Genomic DNA, 25,935 nt, shown 5'->3' on the forward strand with positions numbered 1-25,935 from the left:
ACACATGCACGCAAACACACACACACTCACACACGCGCACACACACACTCATGTAAAGTGTCAGCACTCAACATCTGAATATATAACGTCACCACTTCTTATCAGTCCATTTCAATCCTATTGCACGCGTTCCATATCTTTTCCTCCCATGCTTGTGTCTTCACAATATCTTCCTCTCCATGCACAAAAAAAATAAAAAGACAGAACAAGGGCAAAAGCTATACTTATAGCATTTGTAGCCATCATCACACCTCTTGTGCCGGTCTCCTTTCAGCTGCACTGTGTAAATGTGTCTCAAAGCACACACCGTCACCTGCACCCACTTCTATAACATCAAACTGCTCATCAGATATGGTTGCTGACCGTTTGACAGACCAGCCAATAGCACTTGTGTTAGTATCCCACTGTCATGTGTCTGCTTCAAGATACAGTACTAGGCTCTCCTCATCTATAAACTCAGAAAGGATCGTATATACAGTAGTGTAAAACATTTTATTGTATGAAAAATTGATTCGAAATGTTCTAATTTAGTCAAATTTAGTGAAATTGAAAAAGAACGTTTTGTATAAAATCCATGTGGCCATACTGCTCCAATGAAATAGCCTACATCGTCGAATTAACCTACATCCCATAGCCTTTACTATCCCTGCCCCCTCCCTAACCCTAACCCTCCTGCCTATGCATTTGTCACTGAATTTAGGAAGATTTGACGGGTAGGCCATTCTAGGCGCAGCACCGTCCTGCTCTGCAACTTCACGGTACAGCCTCACAAGCTCCTTCCAAAGCGTTTCAACTTCTGTCTCATCAGTGGCATAGAACTGGACAGAAAGACACACAGGTTGGCAGAGGTGGCATGGGGAACTGAGGGCAGCACAACACAGAAGGAGGCACAAAGGGGGACAGAAGGAGGCACATAGGGACACAGTGCAGGCTGCCTGCCACTTACACTATCCAGACCTTGTGATACCTGCTCTCCAGGTACCTGCGATGCTGCTGCTCCTCAGGACACCAAATAGATCACCTGTGGGGGTGTGGCTTAGTCTGTGGGCAAGGCTTCAATTAGGAGGCGGGGCTTAATCCACGGGTATGGTGCCCCACAAGACCACAGGCCTGGAATTCCTTTGCCTAAAAAACTGCCCTGGCTGTTTGAGTCTTCAAGGGCGTCAGGGACTGCCTTACACATACTAGAGACAGTCATTATCGGCCTCTTCAGCTGAGTTTAACTAGAGTGTGTAGGATTAAGTAATTTGGTATTAATGTTGGTGTTAATTACAATCCCAATAATTATTCACTCACATTTCTCAGGTGCAAGTCAGGTTTTCTACAAAGTGCAGGCTGACACACTTCCAAGTGCCAACTCCCAAGGTGGGCACAATTACCTTTTTAATAGCAAGATGTGACTACCTAAAAACTATACCAGAGCAGGCTATCATGTTTGGTGCAGCAAGCTTTTAGAGTATTTCCCCATACCAGGCAGGCAACAAATGGCTCCATCCTCATCCTCCAACACATTGCACTCAATATTCCATTTAAATAGCTCTTTCCAGCAGGGGAAAGCAGGCAAATGTGTATTCTCTACTGTTTGCCATGGTAATGCTCTTCTCCTGTCCAAAACAGGCCATTGAAGTAAGTTTGCTTTTAAAATATATATATATATATATATATATATATATATATATAGAGAGAGAGAGAGAGAGAGAGAGAGAGAGAGAGAGAGAGAGAGAGAGAGAGAGAGAGAGAGAGAGAGAGAGGGGGAGAGAGAGAGAGCAAAGAAATACAAAATTAAATTGGTAATATGGGAAATAAGTGATCTCAACCACTAAATTCAAGTAACATCTGGTTAAATATAGTTAAAGGAGCGCTCCTCCTTTGGCCCCTTTTCTGCCCCACTCTATGTTCCCTGGGTACAGCAGCCGTGGCCGGTAGCATTCTGGGCAAGTGCACCATAGAAATGCCCCTTGTGCACAAGCAAAACGCCTGAGGTAGTTACATTGTTAGCTGGGTTGAAAGAAGACATACATCAAGTTGAACTAGAAAATAAGGTAAACCCCTGTCCTGTACCTTCACATATCTCAGTTGATCCAGATGAAGGGGGAAAAAAAACTTTACAAGGCTTAGACCAAATAGCTCTGAAAGGGAAGAAAATTCCTTCCCAGCTCAAGATGGCAATCAGATAAAATCCTTGGATCAGTCCCCCTTAAACACAGATATTGTATTTGCCATAACTACTTCCTGTAGTAATAGTAACAAAGAATCGAGGTCGGCACTCCACTGGCGATAATAAACTTGCGTTTATTGGAAAAGTTGCAAACACGACATGTTTCGGGGTCACCCCCTTCCTCAAGTGTACATACAACCCTGACACACAGTTTTCTAATATACTCCAACCACTTAAGTGCACCACACCCTTCAAACCAGGACACACCCCTCTGGTCACCTGACCAAGGTGATGTCGTACAGATTAACCCCTTAGGATCAATCCATACATCAATACTTGCTGGGCACTACACATATAATGTCTACCCAGAAAAACACTAAGGTAAACATGAGTGAAAGCATACATAAGCCGAAGCAATGGCACAGCAAATACAACCATATTAGCAATATCAATTGAATCCATTGTTATAACAAGATAAAGGGGGTGCCACTGTTGTCCTTGACAAAGAACAGTACATACAAGAAGCTCTCAGACAGTTACAAGTACCAGGTCATTATGAAAAATGTAGAAATGATCCTACATGGGTCATCAAGACTAAAGTGGATCACATGGTGAATGAGGTATTGTTACTTGGCCTGATTACAAAGGGTACTGCGGAGTTCTTAGAGGTGGAACATCCACAGGTTCCACTTTTGTACTTATTACCAAAGATACACAAAAACTTGACTCAGCCCCCCGGTCGCCCAATAGTTTCAGCTGTGGGGTCAGTACTGTATCCATTGTCTAAATTTGTGGATCACTATCTGCAGGATCTGGTGAAGGGGATACCTTCGTGCCTAAAAGATACGACTGACTTACTGCAAAGGTTGAAAGTTCTGAAGGTTGATTTTGAGGGGGTGATACTTGCAACTCTCGATGTACAGAGTTTGTTCACCTCAATTCCTCATGAGGAGGGGATGAGATACATTGAGGAGTTGCTATTGGAAACCTCCATGGATAATCATTTAATTTTTTTCCTGCTTGATTGTTTGGAGATGGTGTTGGTGAACAACTATTTTAAGTTTGGCAATGAGTATTATTTACAGAAACAGGGCACGAGTATGGGATCGCCGGTGGCCCCATCATTTGCCAATCTGTTCATGTACAAGCTTGAACAGCAAATGTTTGTTAAAAATGTCAAATATTGCAATGAAATCGTTGGTTATTACAGGTTTGTCGATGACATCCTGATTGTGTGGCAGGGAGAGGTTCAGAAATTGCAACAAATGGTGAATGAAGCTAACGCTGCTCATTCAACCATTAAGTTTACCATTGAATACTCGGATAGAGTAATACAGTATTTGGATGTCTCCATTTCTGTATCACAGGAGGGGTTGCGTACAGATCTGTACACGAAGCCGACAGATCGTAACAACTTACTCCGAGTGGATAGTTTCCATAACCGCAATGTCATTAAGGCCATCCCGAAGGGACAATTTTTAAGAGCAAGGAGGATAGCGTCCACAGAAGAGGGGTATCAGGCGGCCGCTGAGAAATTAACAACTAAATTTGTGTCTAAAGGTTATGACCCTAAAACACTTGAGAAAGTGAGAAAAGAGGTGGGCGGGACCGATAGAGTGTCATTGTTGAAGGGGAAACCCAAAATTGATCAAATCTCTAAAAAGATCCCGTTTGTTCAAACCTACTGCAATCAATCAGGGGCTGTTAGGCAAATTGTCAGTAAATATTGGCCAGTGTTGCAACAGGATCCCACATATGGAGAATTGTTTAAAGAACCCCCGTTGTTTTCATATAAGAGAGGGAAGACAATAAGAAACATGGTCAGCAAGGTTGATCTATCTGAAAGATGCGTGGAGATGAGCAAACTCACTAGGAAACGGGGTACGTTTCCATGCATGAACTGCAACTGCTGCAGCGCAATTATTAAAGGTGAGCATGTTACGCACCCACATTCTGGGAAACAAATTAAAATTCAATCTATGTATACTTGCTGCAGTGAGTTTGTAGTATATGCATTGAAGTGCCCCTGTGGATTGCTGTATGTGGGGAAGACCACAAGAGATGTGAAGACCAGAATACAGGAACACAGGGGCTCTATCCGAGGGTTTGACCCGTCCAAACCGAGCAGCCATACACCGGTGGGGAGGCGTTTCCATACCCATGGTCACGGTGTGTCGCAGCTCAAATGGATGGTGCTTGACCATGTACCCCTACTCACTAGAGGAGGAGATAGGGATAGATTGTTGCTACAGAAGGAGGCAAGATGGATGAGGAGGCTGGATTCAGTGAGCCCCAAGGGTTTAACCACTTGCCGACCGCGCACTCATAACGCGCGTCGGCAAAGTGGCAGCTGCAGGACCAGCGACACAGTATTGCGTCGCCAGCTGCAGGCTGATTAATCAGGAAGCAGCCGCTCGTGCGAGCGGCTGCTTCCTGTCAAATCACGGCGGGGGGCTCCGTGAATAGCCTGCGGGCCGCCGATGGCGGCTCGCAGGCTAAATGTAAACACAAGCGGAAATAATCCGCTTTGTTTACATTTGTACGGCGCTGCTGCGCAGCAGCGCCGTAAGGCAGATCGGCGATCCCCGGCCAATCAGCGGCCGGGGATCGCCGCCATGTGACAGGGGACGTCCCGTCACTGGCTGCACAGGACGGATAGCGTCCTGTGCAGCCCGGATCTCCAGGGGGGGCCAGGTAGGAGAGGGAGGGGGGGGATTTCGCCACGGAGGGGGGCTTTGAGGTGCCCCCCCCCCCCCCGCAACACCCGGCAGGCAGGAGCGATCAGACCCCCCCAGCACATCATCCCCCTAGTGGGGAAAAAAGGGGGGCGATCTGGTCGCTCTGCCTGCACGCTGATCTGTGCTGGGGGCTGCAGAGCCCACCCAGCACAGATCAGCTACAACAGCGCTGGTCCTTAAGGGGGGGGTAAAGGGTGGGTCCTCAAGTGGTTAAACGACATGTTTAGTTTAAAATGCTTCCTGTGATGTGTCATAGTTTGAATATAATGTATTCTCTGCTGATGATTGTCATATGATGTGTTTCTCCCCTAGGTCATGATGAGTGTCATCGTGTGGTGGGCGGTGGAGAAAGGGAACATGTCGTATCCCTGGGTCTGTGAGTCTCTGTACAAATTGTTATAACAATGGATTCAATTGATATTGCTAATATGGTTGGAATTGCTGTGCCATTGCTTAGGCTTATGTATGCTTTCACTCATGTTTACCTTAGTGTTTTTCTGGGTAGACATTATATGTGTAGTGCCCAGCAAGTATTGATGTATGGATTGATCCTAAGGGGTTAATCTGTACGACATCACCTTGGTCAGGTGACCAGAGCGGTGTGTCCTGGTTTGAAGGGTGTGGTGCACTTAAGTGGTTGGAGTATATTAGAAGACTGTGTGTCAGGGTTGTATGTACACTTGAGGAAGGGGGTGACCCCGAAACATGTCGTGTTTGCAACTTTTCCAATAAACGCAAGTTTATTATCGCCAGTGGAGTGCCGACCTCGATTCTTTGTTACTGTGAACATACGGGTGGAGTGGTGAACCATTGAGTGTCTGAGCACCGGCGGACCAGGTGTGTGAAGCCTGGGAGGTTGAGGACCCCGGCGATTTTTTGCATTCCTGTAGTAATACACAGTGGTGTATTAGAAGAACAGTGGGGACAAGAGGAAATTTTTTTTCAAAAAGACCTTATAGTTTTTGAGACGATATTAAGGTATTAACCACTTTAGGACCCCAGGCTTACACCCCCTAGTGACAAGGCTATTTTTCACAAAATGGTGCTGCAGAGCCATACAACTGCGTACACAAATGAATCTTGTCTCCTTTTCTGCCCACCAACAAAGCTTTCTGTTAGTGGGCTCTGATCGCTGCTGGAGGCTTTTGTTTGTTTTTTTTAATTAATTTTATTGTTATTATTTTCTTAATAAAATTTACTATATTTTTTTTTTACACTCGTCCCTCCCTCCCTCCCCGCCCCCCCCCCCCCCTCCAGCCAATCCCTGCGATCAGCTGTCATAGGCATCAGCCTATGAGAGCCATTCGCTCTTCAGCCTCTCCAGGGGACAGCTGAGTGACACAGCTGTCCCCAGTACAGAGCTGTCGTAGTCACAGCACTGTACCATGTAAAGAGATGGCAGGTGGTGGTTTCGCCGTCTAACAGTCTCCTAGCGGCAATCGCAGATGGGAAACTGATGATGGAGCAGAGTCCTGTTATTCAAGTGGGGATGCGCACCCATCGGTGCAAGCGATCCCCTGTAAACCACGCCCCCAAGACTTAACGCCAATTGGCCTCCTGGGGGAGGCGCCGCGTTCACGCCAATTGGCGTGAGGTGGTCCTTAAGAAGTTAATATGTATATAAATGTAATTTTTCTGTTCATTGTCTGAATTTTTTTTTTAAATAACGTGGGGTCCCACCTCCCAAGCCTTTTTAACCCCTTGTCCCCCATGCAGACTGGAATAGTCAGAATGCGAAGCCCCAGCCACATGGGGCTTCGCACCCTGACTTTACAAGCCCGCATGGTCCATGATTATGGGGAGGGGCTCTGGGGAGGAGGGACGGCCGAGCCGGAGGGACGGCCAAGCCAGGAGGAGGTGGGGTTCGCTGACTCCTTTCGTACCCCTTACCCATTTCCACAAAGGAATAAATGAAATAAAAACATGACAACGAAAAAAGTCCTTTATTAATCTTAATTAACTAGAAATACTTACCTGTACCACTCCCCACCACCAGCTCTAGCTATACTCTGTATAGCTAGAGCAAAAGCATCTTTGAATTATGGCTCCAAATCTCCTCATTGGTCTATTACTAGACCAATGGGAATCCTCCCACTTATTCCTCTTGCTCCCACTGTTCTTCTTAACATATCATGCAAATTTGGTGTTTCTAGCATGTAAGGGGGCTTAGCTATTAACCGCTAAAGTCAGCGGGAAATCACAAATTTCGTCTCGTGATTCTGGATTCAATGCAGAATTTTGACTCGAAACCGCATTCGAATCGGTATTCAGCTTCTATCCGTGATCACGACCAATTCGGAAGTGGGCAGTCGTGATTGTGATCACTCAAATCCGTGATTGGGGGTAACCGAGCACCACTGTGCGTTACCACAGGAAGTAGTTATGGCAAATACAATATCTGCGTTTAAGGGGGACTGATCCAAGGATTTTATCTGAATGCCATCTGGAGTTGGGAAGGAATTTTCTTCCCTTTTAGAGCTATTTGGTCTAAGCCTTGTAAAGGTTTTTTCCCCCTTCATCTGGATCAACTGAGATATGTGAAGGTAAGCCGTGATTAGTGTTGGGCGAACAGTGTTCGCCACTGTTCGGGTTCTGCAGAACATCACCCTGTTCGGGTGATGTTCGAGTTCGGCCGAACACCTGATGGTGCTCGGCCAAACCGTTCGGCCACATGGCCGAACTAAGAGCGCATGGCCGAACGTTCCCCGAACGTTCGGCTAGCGCTGTGATTGGCCGAACGGGTCACGTGGTTCGGACCCCGAACGCGCTCTGATTGGCCGAACGGGTCACGTGGTTCGGCCCGAACGCGCTCTGATTGGCCGAACGGTCACGTGGTTCGGGTAAATAAATACCCGAACCACGTCATATCTCCGCCATTTGTCTGTGGGTTTAGCTTTGGGTAGGCAGGCAGGGTAGTTCGCGCTCCAGCCACGCTAGCCAGGGTCCCCCCAGTCATTGTGTGTCGCTGCTGGGAACAGTAGTACACCGTTTGCTCAGCCACACTATCTATAGCATTGTTTACTGCCACTGTGTACCTCGCTCAGCCACGCTATATATAGCATTGTTTACTGCCACTGTGTGTACACGGCTCAGCCAGACTATATAGCATTGTGTGTACTGCCACTCTGTGTACACCGCTCAGCCAGACTATATAGCATTGTTTACTGCCACTCTGTGTACACCGCTCAGCCAGACTATATAGCATTGTGTGTACTGCCACTGTGTGTACACCGCTCAGCCAGACTATATAGCATTGTGTGTACTGCCACTCTGTGTACACCGCTCAGCCAGACTATATAGCATTGTGTACACCGCTCAGCCAGACTATATAGCATTGTTTACTGCCACTCTGTGTACACCGCTCAGCCAGACTATATAGCATTGTGTGTACTGCCACTCTGTGTACACCGCTCAGCCAGACTATATAGCATTGTGTGTACTGCCACTCTGTGTACACCGCTCAGCCAGACTATATAGCATTGTGTGTACTGCCACTGTGTGTACACCGTTCAGCCAGACTATATAGCATTGTTTACTGCCACTCTGTATACACCGCTCAGCCAGACTATATAGCATTGTGTACACCGCTCAGCCAGACTATATAGCATTGTTTACTGCCACTCTGTGTACACCGCTCAGCCAGACTATATAGCATTGTTTACTGCCACTCTGTGTACACCGCTCAGCCAGACTATATAGCATTGTGTGTACTGCCACTCTGTGTACACCGCTCAGCCAGACTATATAGCATTGTTTACTGCCACTCTGTGTACACCGCTCAGCCAGACTATATAGCATTGTGTGTACTGCCACTCTGTGTACACGGCTCAGCCAGACTATATAGCATTGTGTGTACTGCCACTCTGTGTACACCGCTCAGCCAGACTATATAGCATTGTTTACTGCCACTCTGTGTACACCGCTCAGCCAGACTATATAGCATTGTTTACTGCCACTGTGTGTACACGGCTCAGCCAGACTATATAGCATTGTGTGTACTGCCACTCTGTGTACACCGCTCAGCCAGACTATATAGCATTGTGTGTACTGCCACTCTGTGTACACCGCTCAGCCAGACTATATAGCATTGTGTGTACTGCCACTCTGTGTACACGGCTCAGCCAGACTATATAGCATTGTGTGTACTGCCACTCTGTGTACACCGCTCAGCCAGACTATATAGCATTGTTTACTGCCACTCTGTATACACCGCTCAGCCAGACTATATAGCATTGTGTACACCGCTCAGCCAGACTATATAGCATTGTTTACTGCCACTCTGTGTACACCGCTCAGCCAGACTATATAGCATTGTGTGTACTGCCACTCTGTGTACACCGCTCAGCCAGACTATATAGCATTGTGTGTACTGCCACTCTGTGTACACCGCTCAGCCAGACTATATAGCATTGTGTGTACTGCCACTCTGTGTACACCGCTCAGCCAGACTATATAGCATTGTGTGTACTGCCACTGTGTGTACACCGCTCAGCCAGACTATATAGCATTGTGTGTACTGCCACTGTGTGTACACCGCTCAGCCAGACTATATAGCATTGTGTGTACTGCCACTCTGTGTACACGGCTCAGCCAGACTATATAGCATTGTTTACTGCCACTGTGTGTACACGGCTCAGCCACACTATATAGCATTGTGTTTACTGCCACTCTGTGTCTGCTGGGAACAGTAGTACACCGCTCACCCGCCACTGTATAGCATTGTGCTCTGTGTCGCTGCTGGCAATAGTGGTACACCGCTCACCCACCACTGTATAGCATTTCTGTACTGCCACTGTACTGCTGCCAGTCAGCGTGTACTTTAAGGATAAGTGAAATGAGGAAGAAATCCGGTGAAAGAGGGAGGGGCAAGGGAAGAGGTGTTTCCCCTGACGGTTCACGTACAGGCCACAGGGGAGCACCCAAGAAAACCCACTCAATACCGCCCATGTTGTCCAGGACAACAACCCTCACAGATCCAAAAGAACAGGACCAGATAATTACTTGGATGACCTCTCAAGCGTCCAGCAGTGGGTTAAGCAGCACCAGCACATCACGCACGAGGTCCGAGTCCTCAGCCAGTTACAAGGAGCTAGTGGGCACAAAGCTGACACAACCGGCAGCGACACCACGCACACAACTGCCAGATAACCAGTCCGATGAATTACCTCAGGACACAATGGGGTATTCGCAGGAGCTATTCCCAGGCCAACAAACTTCCACCTTTGAAAGGTCAATGGAGGAACAGCCAGAAATGTTGTGCCCGGATTCACAACCATTAACTGTGGGAAATGCACCGGGCACTGAAATACAACAAGGCGAGTCCGAGGACTTTGAAACCCAAATCCCAGAGCAAGTTGGGCAGGAGGGGTTGCAATTGCAGGAGGTCGGCCGACAAGATCTGGAAGACGACGTTGGAGTGAGCTGCGCAGAGGTTGTTCTGGGGAGCTCTACTCCACGGCGGCGGCCCCCCACAATGACATATGACGAGTTTGAGGAGATGGAAGAGGAGGGCATGGACAATGTGGACAGAGACCCAGATTTTGTTTGTGAACGAGAACATCGCCGTCGTAGCAGCAGCACAGATGAGTCTGTTGAAGAACCCACTGCTGCACGAGTTCGCCTTGTGCCACAAGGTAGGCGGCGCGCAATTTCAGGCACCACAAGCGTGGAAGTTCAAGTGAGAGGCAAAAGAGGCGCAAACAGAAATCGCCAGCAAGGCAGGTGCTCCAAAGTCTGGGCTTTCTTTGAAGACTGCACTGAGGATGTTACCATGGCGATTTGCAAGGTGTGCAAGACCCGCCTCAGCAGGGGGAAAAGTATTAACAACCTCTCCACCACCAGCATGAGCCGCCACATGCTATCCAAACATCCCACTCTGTGGGCAAACTCGACAGGACAGGGTACCAGCAACACTGCCTCCCTTGGGTTCACCAGACTCACCACCAGACCCGCCTCAGCAGCAGCAGTAGCCCAGCCATTGCGTGGTTCACAACATTCACAAACATCGGACGACGCTGACACTGTCACTTTCCGGAGTAGTGCTCTTGAGGTCTCCCAGTCTTCATCAAACACAACAACCAACAGCCCTTCAGTGTGCAGCCCTACGGTTCAGTTGTCTGTCTCGGAGATGTTTGAGCGCAAGAGGAAATTGCCAGCAAATGACCCCCGGGCCGTGGCAGTAACAGCCAGCATAGCCAAGCTTCTGGCCTGCGAAATGCTGCCATATCGAGTGGTGGAGACAAACAGCTTCAAGGGCATGATGTCAGTGGCCATCCCACGTTACGTGGTTCCCAGCCGCTACCACTTTGCGCGCTCTGCAGTGCCTGAGTTGCATGAGCACGTGGTCAGCAAAATAACCCGAAGCTTGAAGAATGCCGTTGCCTGCAAGGTTCACCTCACCACTGACACCTGGACGAGTGCGTTCGGCCAGGGTCGATACATCTCCCTTACCGCGCACTGGGTGAACCTTGTGGAGCCTGGCAGCGATTCCTCACCTGCTACGGCGCGGGTGTTGCCCACGCCGCAAACAGCTGCACCGCCGTCCCTCCCACTGGATAACAACAGCAGCACCTACCTCTCTGACTCCTTCTCCTCCAACGCATCTCAAAGCTGTACCTCATCCGGAAACGCTAACCCAGCAGCAGTAGGATCGTGGAAGCAGTGCAGCACAGCTGTTGGCATGCGTCAGCAAGCGTTGCTGAAGCTGATCTGCCTTGGGGATAAGCAGCACACAGGGGAGGAAATTTGGAGGGGAATAAAGGAACAGACGGATTTGTGGCTGGCACCGCTGGACCTGAAACCGGGCATGGTTGTGTGTGATAATGGGAGTAATCTCATTCGCGCTTTAAGGTTGGCTAAGCTGACACACATCCCTTGCCTGGCGCACGTGATGAACCTAGTAGTTCAGCGGTTCCTGAGGACATACCCAGGCGTGGCCGATCTTCTGTTGAAGGTGCGACGAGTGGCCAAACATTGCAGAAATTCCAGTACTGCTTCGGGGGCACTCGCCAAGATGCAGGAGCGCTTCAATCTCCCCCACCATCGCTTGCTGTGTGATGTCCCTACGCGCTGGAATTCTACGCTGCACATGCTAGCCCGCTTTTGCGAGCAGAAGAGTGCAGTGGTCCAGTACATGACGGCGCAGTACCGAGGCGCATCCGGCCAGCTGCCAAGCTTCTGTGGATCCGATTGGGCCAACATGTTGGACCTCTGCCAAGTCCTCCAAAATTTTGAGCAATCCACGTTGCTTGTGAGCAGTGACAACTCTTCAGTCAGCATTACCATACCACTGCTGTGTTTACTGAAGAGGTCAATGTTGAAAATCAAGGAAACAGCTGTCATGATGCAACTGGGGGAATCTGAAGGAGAAAACGATCAGCGTGATGGTACCAACATCAGGCCATCCGCCAGGAGGAGGAACAGCTGGAGTTGGAGCAGGAATTTCCTGCCACCACTGACGAGGGCCAGAGCGGTGCACGTTGGACTTCCACAATTCAGCGCGAATGGTCAGCAGAAGCAGACCAGGAAGAAGGTGACGACTATGATGCATCACAACAACTATCACAACGCTCACAAGAGGATGATGAGGATTCTGGTAGGACTCTGGCACACATGGCTCAATTCATGCTAGACTGCATTGAACGCGACCCACGCATTGTGCGCATTCTGGACAACACCAATTACTGGGTTTATACCCTTCTGGATCCACGGTACAAACACAATGTTCCAAAACTGCTTGAAGAAAGAGTCAGACAGGTCAAAATGGAAGAATACCAGCAGGCCCTTGTGGAGACTTTAGAGAGGAGATTGACATCCTCCCCCTCCTCTAGCCAGTTGTACGCCGACAGACTGACTTCTGCAAACCCAGGACGACCAGGAGGGCAGCAAACAACACAAGCCGCAGCTAGTGCCCAAAAGGGAATGGTATCGTCAGTGTCCTTGGAGTGGGAAAATTTTCTGACACCCATGCAGCAGCAGCCCACAGAACAGCAAGCGTGCAGATCCACCTCCAACACCGATCGCCTGGAGAAGATGGTCAAGGACTACATGTCAGATGGCGTAGCTGTGTCTAACAATCCATCTGCACCCTTCAACTATTGGGTATCGAAGCTAGACACCTGGCACGAACTGGCAATGTATGCAATAGAGGTGCTGGCTTGCCCGGCAGCCAGCGTTATGTCGGAACGCTGTTTCAGTGCTGCCGGAGGCATCGTCACAGATCGGCGTATCCGCCTCTCCACAGAAAATGCAGACCGTCTGACTCAAATTAAAATGAATCAATCCTGGATTGGAAATGACTACGCAACACTCTAGGACCCCAACCAAGTAACATGACCAATGAACGTCTGGGATGGTTTAGCGTTTCCGGTCCCTGTTTATTGAACCTCTCATCTGTATTACATTTATGACTGCATGGCGGCAAAAAGCATTGCTGCTATATCCGCACGCTTTTTGTCCTCATGCAAGGCCTGGGTTGTTGTGCCTCAAAAAGCATGGCCTTCTCCTCCTGCGCCTGCTCCTGTTCCATCACGTGTGCTGCTGCTGCTGCTGGGTTAGCGTTGCCGGTCCCTGTTTATGGAACCTCTCATCTGTATTACACTTATGACTGCATGGCGGCAAAAAGCATTGCTATATCCGCACGCTTTTTGTCCACATGCAAGGCCTGGGTTGTTGTGTCTCAAAGCGTGGCCTTCTCCTCCTGCGCCTCCTCCTGTTCCATCACGTGTGCTGCTGCTGCTGCTGCTGGGTTAGCGTTACCGCGCCCTGTTTATTGAACCTCTCATCTGTATTACATTTATGACTGCATGGCGGTACAAAGCATGCTATCCGCACGCTTCTTGTCCTCATGCAAGGCCTGGGTTGTTGTGTCTCAAAGCGTGGCCTTCTCCTCCTGCGCCTCCTCCTGTTCCATCACGTGTGCTGCTGCTGCTGCTGCTGGGTTAGCGTTACCGGTCCCTGTTTATGGAACCTCTTCTCTTTATTACATTTATGACTGCATGGCGATAAAAAGCATGCTATCCGCACGATTCTTGTCCTCATGCAAGGCCTGGGTTGTTGTGTCTCAAAGCGTGGCCTTCTCCTCCTGCGCCTCCTCCTGTTCCATCACGTGTGCTGCTGCTGCTGCTGCTGGGTTAGCGTTACCGGTCCCTGTTTATGGAACCTCTTCTCTTTATTACATTTATGACTGCATGGCAGTACAAAGCATGCTATCCGCACGCTTCTTGTCCTCATGCAAGGCCTGGGTTGTTGTGTCTCAAAGCGTGGCCTTCTCCTCCTGCGCCTCCTCCTGTTCCATCACGTGTGCTGCTGCTGCTGCTGCTGCTGGGTTAGCGTTACCGGTCCCTGTTTATGGAACCTCTTCTCTTTATTACATTTATGACTGCATGGCGGTAAAAAGCATGCTATCCGCACGCTTCTTTTCCTCATGCAAGGCCTGGGTTGTTGTGTCTCAAAAAGCGTGGCCTTCTCCTCCTGCGCCTCCTCCTGTTCCATCACGTGTGCTGCTGCTGCTGCTGCTGGGTTAGCGTTACCGGTCCCTGTTTATGGAACCTCTTCTCTTTATTACATTTATGACTGCATGGCGGTACAAAGCATGCTATCCGCACGCTTCTTGTCCTCATGCAAGGCCTGGGTTGTTGTGTCTCAAAGCGTGGCCTTCTCCTCCTGCGCCTCCTCCTGTTCCATCACGTGTGCTGCTGCTGCTGCTGCTGCTGGGTTAGCGTTACCGGTCCCTGTTTATGGAACCTCTTCTCTTTATTACATTTATGACTGCATGGCGATAAAAAGCATGCTATCCGCACGATTCTTGTCCTCATGCAAGGCCTGGGTTGTTGTGTCTCAAAGCGTGGCCTTCTCCTCCTGCGCCTCCTCCTGTTCCATCACGTGTGCTGCTGCTGCTGCTGGGTTAGCGTTACCGGTCCCTGTTTATGGAACCTCTTCTCTTTATTACATTTATGACTGCATGGCGGTACAAAGCATGCTATCCGCACGCTTCTTGTCCTCATGCAAGGCCTGGGTTGTTGTGTCTCAAAGCGTGGCCTTCTCCTCCTGCGCCTCCTCCTGTTCCATCACGTGTGCTGCTGCTGCTGCTGCTGCTGGGTTAGCGTTACCGGTCCCTGTTTATGGAACCTCTTCTCTTTATTACATTTATGACTGCATGGCGGTAAAAAGCATGCTATCCGCACGCTTCTTGTCCTCATGCAAGGCCTGGGTTGTTGTGTCTCAAAAAGCGTGGCCTTCTCCTCCTGCGCCTCCTCCTGTTCCATCACGTGTGCTGCTGCTGCTGCTGGGTTAGCGTTACCGGTCCCTGTTTATGGAACCTCTTCTCTTTATTACATTTATGACTGCATGGCGGTAAAAAGCATGTTACCTGTGCAAAGAAACATGACATTTTCCGCATTTAAAAGACAGTTTTTCCTTTTAAAGTTTACAATCAATTTTCTCAAAAACTATAAGCTCTTATTCAAATATTTTTTCCCTCTTGTACCCACTCCCAAGGTGCACATACCCTGCTAATTTGGGGTATGTAGCATGTAAGGAAGCTTTACAAAGCACGAAAGTTCGGGTCCCCATTGACTTCCATTATGTTCGGAGTTCGGCGCGAACACCCGAACATCGCGGCGATGTTCGGCGAACGTTCTCGAACCCGAACATCTAGGTGTTCGCACAACACTAGCCGTGATCCCGAGCTCGTGATGAGCTTCCCTAATAATACATTCTACACTTTAACTAATCTTACTGTAAAGAACCCTTTTCTAAATAAATGGCAATAAAACGTATTTCCTCCATGTGCAGACCATATCCCCCTAGCCTTTTGCACAAGCCTAGGGGAAAAAAAATTTAACCTGCCAAGCTCATGTTAATTAGATCTCCTCTAAGACATCCTTTCTCCACACTAAATAAGCCAAGTTTATCTACCCTTTTCTGGTATGTAAGACCTTCCATCGCCCTAATAATCAATTTTATTGCTTTTCTCTGCACCTGCTCTACAACTGCAATGACCCTAATGTGTGCCCAAAACTGAATTAAAAATGATATTTGCTTTAGCTGCAGATGCTTGGCATTGAATACGGTTATTTAACTTGTTGTGAACGAGTACTACTAAGTCCCTCTTCAAGTTTGATGTTCCCATCTGTATCCTGTTCATTTTGTATGGTTCTAGACTGCATAACTACATTTTTCAACATTGAATTTCATCTGCCATTTACGTGCCCATATAGCCACCCTATCTAGATCCTTCTGCAATATGGGACAGAGATGCAATTTAGGGTGAAAGCTCCTTTGGCATCTGTTGGAATGGCTTCAGTCAAACTCGAGATTGGTGAGCAGAGCAGTGCAACATGGGAGAGGCTTCTAGAAACCTGGCGACCTAAATGTTTAGTTTAGCATTTGGCCCTGGCTAGAGATATATTGCCACTACAAATTTCTCTCCACCATTCTGTCTGTGTTTTGAGATCAGACAGTTCTGAATGTAATATGTCATCACAGGAAGTTTATAATATATGTATATTTACTTCTTTAGTACTGGTATACAAGAGAACCCGAAGCTCTAATCAGCACTCCAATCCTATCCTGTTATTAACTGACAGGGCGTTGGGCAGCTTGCACATGAACAATTGGGTACGGCAGATCAGCATGTTGAAAGAAGAGTGACGGGGGGAGCCTATAAGGGGAAGCCTCCTGATCTCTCCTGCTGTCTCTCTGGAAATTGAGCATGCATTATTAAATCCCTCCAGGCAGGGGGTGAGAGGTGTTAATGAGTTCAAGATGAGGGGGGCCAACACAGTCTACAGAGAAAAGACTCCGCACCAAGAAAACAACCCTAAAATTAAGCTTGTTCTAAAACTAATTTGAGCTGAAATTCAGATCATGGAGCTCAACTGCCAATTTGGGAGGTTCTTATTTATTTTTCTATGTAGTTCTTCTTGGCCACACGCATGCAACACAGCTGCCTTCACCGGGTACTCCGGCAACGCAGAATGTTCATTCTGTGCTAAATATGTGAGCTGCGATACAAATGGTCTAATATATGACATGGTTCCTACTTACCGGAAGAACACCAGCAACTAAACTGAGGGATGAATCTGCACAGCTGCTGGAACTCTTGATTACAAATGACTTTCTGTTGTTATTTTTATCCAGTGGTTGCCTCAGTGGAGAATGTAGGAGTGATATAATGCACTAGGTTAAAGAAGAACTATGCTCAGTATCATGCCATAGTGTTCCTGGAGGTAAGTGCAGGTTTGAACATCATACTCACCAGAGCCGGATAAAGACCCAGCATACCTAAAACTTAGTCTAAGTTGTGGGCCAAATAGTTTATTTAGATTGACCATTTATTGAACAGTCAAACTTAGTGGCGTAACAATAGCGAAGATGGGGGCCTGCTAGCAGTCTAACATTTACCTTCTCCAGGGCTGCTTTGGCAGAAAAGCATCTAGATCATACATGTCAAACTCTGGCCCTTGGGCCAAATCTGGCCCTCAGAGCAATTAAATTTGGCCCTCAAGTGGTTTACCCACTTTGCACTATGTTTGACCCAATCTAGACCACCAGGGAAGCTTTATTGGAGGTGAAGCCCTAGAACACCAGGGAGGCGGCCATATGGAGGAGGTAGGGTGAAAGCACTAAACACTAGGGAACTGTATAGGGGAGGGTGTGGGCCTTTAGACACCAGGGAATTGCATAGGGGAGGGGGTGTCACTAGACACCAGGGAACTGCATAGGGGAGGGAGGACCACTAGACACCTGGGAACTTTATAAGGGAGGAAACTGGCCAGTAGACATTGAGGTTGGCCCGTGACTAGGTCCCAATGTACAATTCCGGCCCATTTCGTAATTGAGTTTGACACCCCTCATGATGAAATGTGCCCCAAGGCAAGATGCTAGCTACACAATGGGGTTTGGATGCCAAACGGGGGCCACATGGTAATTGTTTCTGAGGGTCCCGCGGGTTGTTACTGCAACCCACCCAAAACTGAAAATGTTTCAACCACAAACATGGTCACTGGTGTGTGTTCCTCTAGTTGGGAAAGCAGCGTGCTGTTGTTGAAGCTCTGTAGGGCCACATAAATGGCAAGGAGGGCCTCATTTGGGCCACGGGCCTTTTGTTTGACACCTGTGGTCTAGACAATGGGGATTTTTGGAGAAAAATCAAAATACTCCTTCTCTGGGGTTGCATCATTTGGAGGTGAACATATGGTCAATGCAAGATTAACAGGAGGAAAATAAATGTATCTTAAAAGCAAACGGAGTGCTTACATTCTTGTTAAATCTATTTTTATCATTTAAAGTATACCCAAGGCAAAGCCTGCTACAAAAAAAGATACTTACCTAGGTAAAGGGAAGCCTCTGGTTCCTGCAGAGGCTTCCCATGTTGCCATGTCTGGAACCCAAAAGATATCTGACAAGCATGCGCAGTAGCACACTCATGAGCCACTCATGGACGAGTGTCTCCAGCTTTTTACTCTTCAGGTGCTGCCATATTCACACAGGTGCTGCCATATTCACACAGGTGCTGTACGGTCACACTCACACGCATGAAAAAAAGTGGCCCTGATCTTCAGGAGGGTCCAGGGAAGCGGCAGTAGGGATAAGGAGGACATGGGAAGCCTTGTGTCCTCTTCGACAACATAGGCCCACACACGTGGTTAGACTTATCTGCCATTTATGGCTGTATATGCATTTTACATCCCACATTTATTTATCTTTTTTGGGGGGGGAGGGGGGCAGTATTGGAGAGATCTTTGTACAGAGACACTGGAGACAGCAATTCAACTGGGAGGTTTGCTACAAAAAAGGTAGGCTTTTCAGGATGAAACACTCAAGAACAATCATTTCCATCAGGAAAAATCTAGTAAGTATGTTGCTTTAGCGGGAAGCATGCCCTTGAGCATTGACAAAACCCTAGAAATGGAAGTGAGGTAATGAGGTGATGCTGAGAAGGAGTGGTAATGCAGACTAGCAACAGAGGATGGCATGGGATAGTATAGCTATGCAGCAGATGCAGGCCAGTTTTTAGTAACAGTGGGGCCCCAGGGCAAAATGATCCCTGAGGCCCCCCAATAGACACCCGACTATTCATTGCAACCAAATTTCCCCCAGGGTCCCTGAGCTGGCTGCTGACACTCCCTCCCAATCACCTCACAACATAACTGCTGCTCCCCTGGGCCTCTGCAGAGTCTTTGGCAGAGCAGTGTCTCACCTGCCCGGCAGCACAGGTGACAAGCTACACTGCCAAAACTCTGCAGAGTAACAGTTAAAATGGGGGAGAAGACATCTTGGGGGCCCCTACAGGCTATGGGGCCCTGGGGCAATTGCCCCCTTTACCTCTATGGTAGTACCAGCCCTGAGCAGATGGTGCAGTTGTCAGAGTGATCACCACACAAGGTTAAGCTGGCAATATGTTTATACATTTTTCTGATTGGTTTATGGCAGATTAAATCACTTTAATCAGATCTGCCAGTAATCTGTTGCTTCATCATATCCAGTCGATAGACTTTTGGTGGATTTTGTGCAGTGTACCAATCAAAAGGCTGGTTGGATGGTTGGAAAATCTCAGTGCAATGGGAACAGGGCAGGAACTCTGGGGGATTGATGGCCCGTAGTGGGCCAATGGAAGCGGGACAGGAATATTCGGGGCCTGTAGTGTGCCAATGGAAGCGGGGCAGAAACTCTGGGGATTGATGGCCTGCTGTGTGCCAATGGGAGTGGGGCATTAGCTCTGAAGGATCAATGGCCCCAAGTGTGGCAATGGGAGTGGGGCAGGAACTCTGGAAGATCAATGGCCCGTAGTGTGCCAATGGAAGCGGGGCAGGAACTCTGGGGGATTGATGGCCCGCAGTGTGGCAATGGGAGTGGGGCATGAGCTCTGAAGGATCAATGGCCCCAAGTGTGGCAATGGGAGTGGGGCAGGAACTCTGGAAGATCAATAGCCCGTAGTGTGCCAATGGAAGCGGGGCAGGAACTCTGGGGGATTGATGGCCTGCAGTGTGGCAATGGGAGTGGGGCAGGAGGTCTGGAGGATAAATGGCCCGTAGTATGGCAATGGTAGTGAGGCAGGAACTCTGGAGGATAAATGGCCCATAGTGTGGAATTGCAACAAGTAGTACAATGTTTGCAATTGGATCGATGCATGATACATTTCTGCGAAATCAAAACTGAGCTTGCCATGTATGGTAGGAATCAATCACTAACCGATCATATTTCAATCTGATAGGGATCAATTGTCTAGGCATGTTGGGCCATGATTGACCCTTGTATGGCTTGCGTTAGTTACACACATTCATATATGTGTTTGTACTCTAATGACTCCTGGTTGTCCCCCAAAAATAGTAGGGTTGGACCCAAACCGAGTCTTTTCTGATGGTGAGGCATTTACTGAATGGACTGATTCACAGTTCTTGGATCTGGCTGAATCTTATCCAGATTTAACTCAGTATATCGCCGAGCACATTCTAAACATGCACTTTGGCCAAATGGGGTTTGGATGACGGGGTAACAGCCATTCAGAAGTTGATGGTGTGCACAATGCAGAACAGTATGGCTGTCAATAAAACAAAGTCATCGACAGTCACGGCTGTAAGGAAATACAGTAGGAAAACTTCCAGCCAGACAGCTTAGAATGGTGAGGGAAGGCCAATCAAACACCATCTACTGTAATTGGTTGGAGGCACTTAAAGATTAAGTGGCCTTGGGCAGAGGTGGCCTGGGGCAAGTGTCATATGCAGGGCCTAGAGCCAAAATATAATTGGCCACAGTATAGGTAGCCGAGCTATGGTTGCCCCCAGTATAGGTAGCCAAGTATAGTTACCAGGGCTGTGGAGTCGGAGTCGAGGAGTCGGGGCAATTTTTGGGTACCTGGAGTCGGAGTCAGAGTCAAGAGAAAATGCACCGACTCCAACTCCTAATGAATTTAAACTGTAATTAAAATAGAAAATATGATAAAATGTTCAATTTCTCAGATAATAGTCATCATAATAATTTATATATACAGTACAGTAATAGCTGTGCTTAGTCCACAAAAATGAAATAAACCAATCAAAAAAGAGTTACTTGTGCTGCTTCAATAAAGCAGCACCCGTATTTTTAAAGTCAGATATACATATCTAATTGTTACTGTACGGTATATATGATGTGTACACAGGAATCTTTTATATATATACTAAATAACTACTAAATAACATCTATGCTGTAAGAATAAGGCTAGGGCCACACTAGCTCCGGGTGCGGGACGCATCCGCGGTCCGGGCTCCGATTTTCAAAACCCGGAACGCAAACGGATCCGTGCTGCCTTTTTTGCAGCACACGTTTTGGATCCGCTTGCGTGTTTTTTGTTTTTTTTTTGCTAGAGGGGGTAGCAGCCAGGACGGGGGGCTGCGGGCAAAGCGGCGGCCAGGGGGGTCACATCCCCCCCCCTTGCTCACCTGGGTGCCCCCCGTCCCCGCTCCCCCTCCAGCTCGCATATAATGTAATAATTTGTACCTAATGAAGTTCGGCGAGCCGGGCACTTCCGCCCACACCGCTCGCCGTCACTTCCTGCAATGTCGCCCTCTGTATTTCAGTGGGCGGCATCGCAGGAAGTGACGGCGAGCGGTGTGGGCGGAAGTGCCCGGCTCGCCGAACTTCCTTAGGTACAAATTATTACATTATATGCGAGCTGGAGGGGGAGCGGGGACGGGGGGCACCCAGGTGAGCAAGGGGGGGATGTGACCCCCCCTGGCCGCCGCTTTGCCCGCAGCCCCCCGTCCTGGCTGCTACCCCCTTCAGCATGGCGGCCCCCTCCTTCACCATGGGACACTGGAAACGGATCCATTTCCAGTGTCCCAAAATGTCAGTGAAGAGGGAGGCCCGTTTCCCCATTGATTTTCACTACCCGTACGTGTATACGGGTCCGTGAAAAATGCTGCAAGTCCGGACTCAGCGTTCCGGGTTTAAAAACGTATTCCGCGGATCGCACGCGGATACGTTTTTAACTTGAGTGTGTGCTGTTCCTATTTTTAACATTGGTATCCGTGGCTACGTTTTTCGTCCGGGACAAAAAACGTAGCTACGGATACGTTTTTAAATCAAGTGTGAACTAGCCCTAAAGCCTGATGTGTAGCTGTGTCACACATAGAGATGGTCAATGAGATGGAAATAATTCTGCGCTGATGCTGCTGGTTTATGCAAATGTATGCACTCTCTTTGCTCATGAAATCAAATAATTTGATATGTTGTTAAAATTTGGTTTGGTGACTACGAATTAAAGGGTACCTGAGATAGATGAAAAGAAAAGTTTTATACATACCTGGGGCTTCCTCCAGCCCCCTTCAGGCTAATCCAGTCGCTGTCCTCCTTCGCCACCTGGATCTTCTGCTATGAGTCCCGGTAATTTAGCCAGTCAGAGCAGTCCGGCCACGTGCCGCTCCTACAGCCAGGAACATTCTGCACCTGCACAATTGTGCTGTACAGGTGTAGTACGCTCCCAGCGGCGGAGTTTGTGCATGCGCACTACGCCCGACTGGCTCAAGTACCTGGACCCATAGCAGAAGATACAGGTGGCAGAGGAGGACAGTGAGGGACTGATTAACCTTAAGGGGGCTGGAGGAAGCCCCATTTATGTATAAAACTTTCCATTTCATCTCAGGTTTACACAGTTACACAGTATTACTATACTCTACATATGCACTCCCCACAGAGCTGCAGGGAATCCACTAAGAATGTTGTGCACATTGAACACAGAGGTGTTGTCTATCACCCATAAACCTGGTTCAGATTGTACATGAAGAATGTGTAATAGAGGAAGAATCCCCTGCAGAGTACCTGCACATCACTTTTACATGTACCCGCAGTCACATTGCTTAGGGCCTGATAGATGTTCTTTGTTCCTGTCTTCTACAAGTACTCTTACCAAGGTAGTTTTAGTCTATGACTAAAAGTATTAGAGGCAGAAGATCAGCTGGCTAGCCAGGTAACTGGTATTGTTTAAAATAGAATGGCAGCCTCCATATCCCTCTCACTTCAGTTGTATTTTAACATTCCTAAGCATTGGCAGTTAAGAGATGCATTTCATGTTACACATTTTCAATCAACAAGATTGTAATATGCAAATTAGAGGAGTCGGAGCCGGTGGAATCCTAAACTGAGGAGTCGGAGTCAGTGGATTTTTGTACTGACTCCACAGCCCTGATAGTTGCCCTCAGTATAGGTAGCCAAGTATAGTTGCATCCACTATAGGTAGCCAGCTATAGGTGCCCCCATTATAAGTAGCCAGGTATAGTTGCCCCCAGTATAGGTATACAGCAATAGGTCCCCGGTATAGGTAGCCAGCTATAGGTGCCCCCAGTAGAGGTAGCCAGCTATAGGTGCACCCAGTATAGGTAGTCAACCATAGGTGCCCCCAGCATAGGTAACTAGGTATAGTTGGTTCCAGTATAGGTAGCCAAGTATAGTTGCCCCCAGTATAGGAAGCCAGGTATAGATGTCCCTAATATAGGTAGCCAGGTATAGTTTCCCTCAGTATAGGTAGCCAAGTATAGTTGCCCCACTATAGGTAGCCAGCTATAGGTGCCCCCATTATAAATAGCCAGGTATAGTTGCTCCCAGTATAGGTAGACAGCAATAGGTCCTCGGTATAGGTAGCCAGCTATAGGTGCCCCCAGTAGAGGTAGCCAGCTATAAGTGCCCCCAGTAGAGGTAGCCAGCAATAGGTGCACCCAGTATAGGTAGTCAACCATAGGTGCCCCCAGCATAGGTAACTAGTTATAGTTCCCTCCAGTATAGGGAGCCAAATATAGTTGCCCCCAGTATAGGTAGCCAGCTATAGGTGCCCCCAGTATAAGTAGCCAGGTATAGTTGCCCCCAGTATAGGTTACCAGCAATAGGTTCCCCCAGTATAGGTAGCCAGCTACAGGTGCCCCAGTAAAGGTAGACAGCAATAGGTGCCCCAGTATAGTTAGTCAGGCATAGGTGCCCCAGTATAGGTAGTCAGCTATAGGTGCCCCCAGTATAGGTAGCCAGCTATAGGTGCCCCCAGTATAGGCAGCCAGCCATAGGTGCCCCCAGTATAGGTAGCCAGTTATAAGTTCCCCCAGTTTAGGTAGCCAGTGATAGCTGCCCCCAGTACAGGCAAACAGGTATTGTTGCCCCCAGTATAGGTAGTCAACTATAGGTGCCCACAGTATAGGTAGCCAGTTATAGGTGCCCCCAGTATGGGTAGCCTGGAAGGGGTAGCAAAGGTGGAGCAGTGCTTTTCAGCTCTGCTAGATTTGGGCGCAGCCAGCGCCGCCATAGACTATAATGGGAATCAGTCTATAGCAGCGCTCAGTGAGTAACGTCGGCGCCATCAGAAGACGGAGCCGAAGTTGCTTAAAAAAACACAATAATTCGGCCTCCGGCAATCGCTGGAAGCCGAATTATATCATTCCCCCACTATCCAATGGCGGCCTGGAGGGGGAATAGTAATTAACACGGCCCGGACTTGTGCAGAAGCAGGATCAGCCATATAACAGCTGTATGCTGCGCCCAAGTCTACCGGCACCATTTTCATATGTATGCAAGCAAAGGTCACTAAGCAGTGGGGAGGGGGGCCCAACTCCCCCCTCCCTCACCTGGCCGCCCCCCCTTCCACGCTTCCCCCTGCAATAATTAGCACATGGGCAGCAGGCGGGGAACGACTCACTTCTTCCTGGTTTCAGGCGCTGGAGCTCTGTGTGCCACTGGTCTTCTCAGTCTTCAATGCCGCTGACTGTACTTACGCTATTCTGTAAGTACAGTGAGCGGCATTGAAGACCGAGAACACCAGTGGCACGGAGAACCTGGCACCAGGAAGAGATTTGAGTCGTTCCCCATCCGCTGCCACTGCACTGATTTCTGGAGGGGGAGTGCAGAAAGGGGGGCCCCAGGTGAGATAGGGGGAGTTGCCCCCCCCCCCACTGCTGTGTGCAGGCTGCTCCCCCCTCCTGCACTGCTACCCCTCCTCCTTCAGTGTGGGGCCTGGGGTGATAGCCCTGCTCGCCCCCCTCCCATGGTCACCACTTGCCTATCCCAAATGTTGGCCCTGCGCCTATATAGCAACACTATCAATTCCTAGTGCCTCTATTTTTTAATAATGGCTACTTCACCGTATGAGTGGACTTACACAGCATCAAATGCTTCCAGCAATGTTATGTTGTTTGTAGGAGACGGGGCTCAAATGTGAAAATGTTTAGCACATGCAAAAGTGGTGCTGCAAATTTAGCAATGACTGAGTTAGTGTGAAGAATAAACAATGTGTCATGTGTCACTTAAAAACATTGAAAAAGAAATGACTTACACATACACAGCATGGGGTGTGTACCAAATATTTTGCAGCAGCCGGTTGCCATGGCGAATAACAGGGACCAGAAGAAAAACTGAGTGAATGGACATGGTGAGGATATTTTGCGGCAAATCATGTATGGAGATGAAGCATGGGTATAAGACTACAGTCCAGGCACAAAAGCGTGATTCAATCTGTGAGAGCATCCAGGGTCACCTATTGTCAAAATATACAAGGCATTGATCAGCCCTAAGAAAATCATAGTGACTGTGTTTTGGGGCATGAATTGTGCGCTTCTGGTGGATTTCACACACTGGAACACAAGAATTAATACTGCTGCTTATCAAGCTATTCAGAAGAAATTGAAGAGAGCTGTGTGGTGCAAACAATGCTATCCAAAGGAGTGCTGTTGTTGCATGACAATATCCATCCTATAGCCTTGATCAGGCACTGTTAAAATACTTAGTAAGTCCCTTGGACCAGTATAGAGGTGCACATGTGTGTTTCTGGCCCTGGTCGTATAGGTGCAGTTGTGGCCATCCATGCGCACCCCTAGACACAGGGTTGCAAGCTCCTCCCTTTAAGTACTGATACATATGAATTATACATGCCTTGTGGCACTGATTATGTGTGAGTAGCCTCAGAACCTGTATAACTTAGATATTTAAAGGGATGAGGTGGCAACCCTGTCTAGACAAGCAGGCAGACAGGAATGTGTTTGCAACTGCTGACAGCTGTTTATACCTGCTCAATGGCATACA

The 25,935-nt window shown here is 48.4% G+C and overlaps 1 long non-coding RNA gene across 2 annotated transcripts in view; it reads left to right on the forward strand.

Annotated features, from left to right (window-relative positions):
* The window catches only part of LOC137541384 (uncharacterized), a 120,227-nt gene that overhangs the window by 3,045 nt on the left and 91,247 nt on the right, over positions 1–25,935 (forward strand). Inside the window, exon 2 of one of the 2 annotated variants that reach the window (XR_011025140.1) lies at positions 5,209–5,272. The exons of the other annotated variant lie outside the window; for it this stretch is intronic. This is a non-coding gene — a long non-coding RNA (uncharacterized lncRNA). The remainder of the gene's footprint in view (positions 1–5,208; positions 5,273–25,935) is intronic. 2 annotated transcript variants of the gene reach the window in all.

Source organism: Hyperolius riggenbachi, chromosome 12 (genome assembly GCF_040937935.1).
Source record: "Hyperolius riggenbachi isolate aHypRig1 chromosome 12, aHypRig1.pri, whole genome shotgun sequence".
NCBI classification, from domain to species: domain Eukaryota; kingdom Metazoa; phylum Chordata; class Amphibia; order Anura; family Hyperoliidae; genus Hyperolius; species Hyperolius riggenbachi.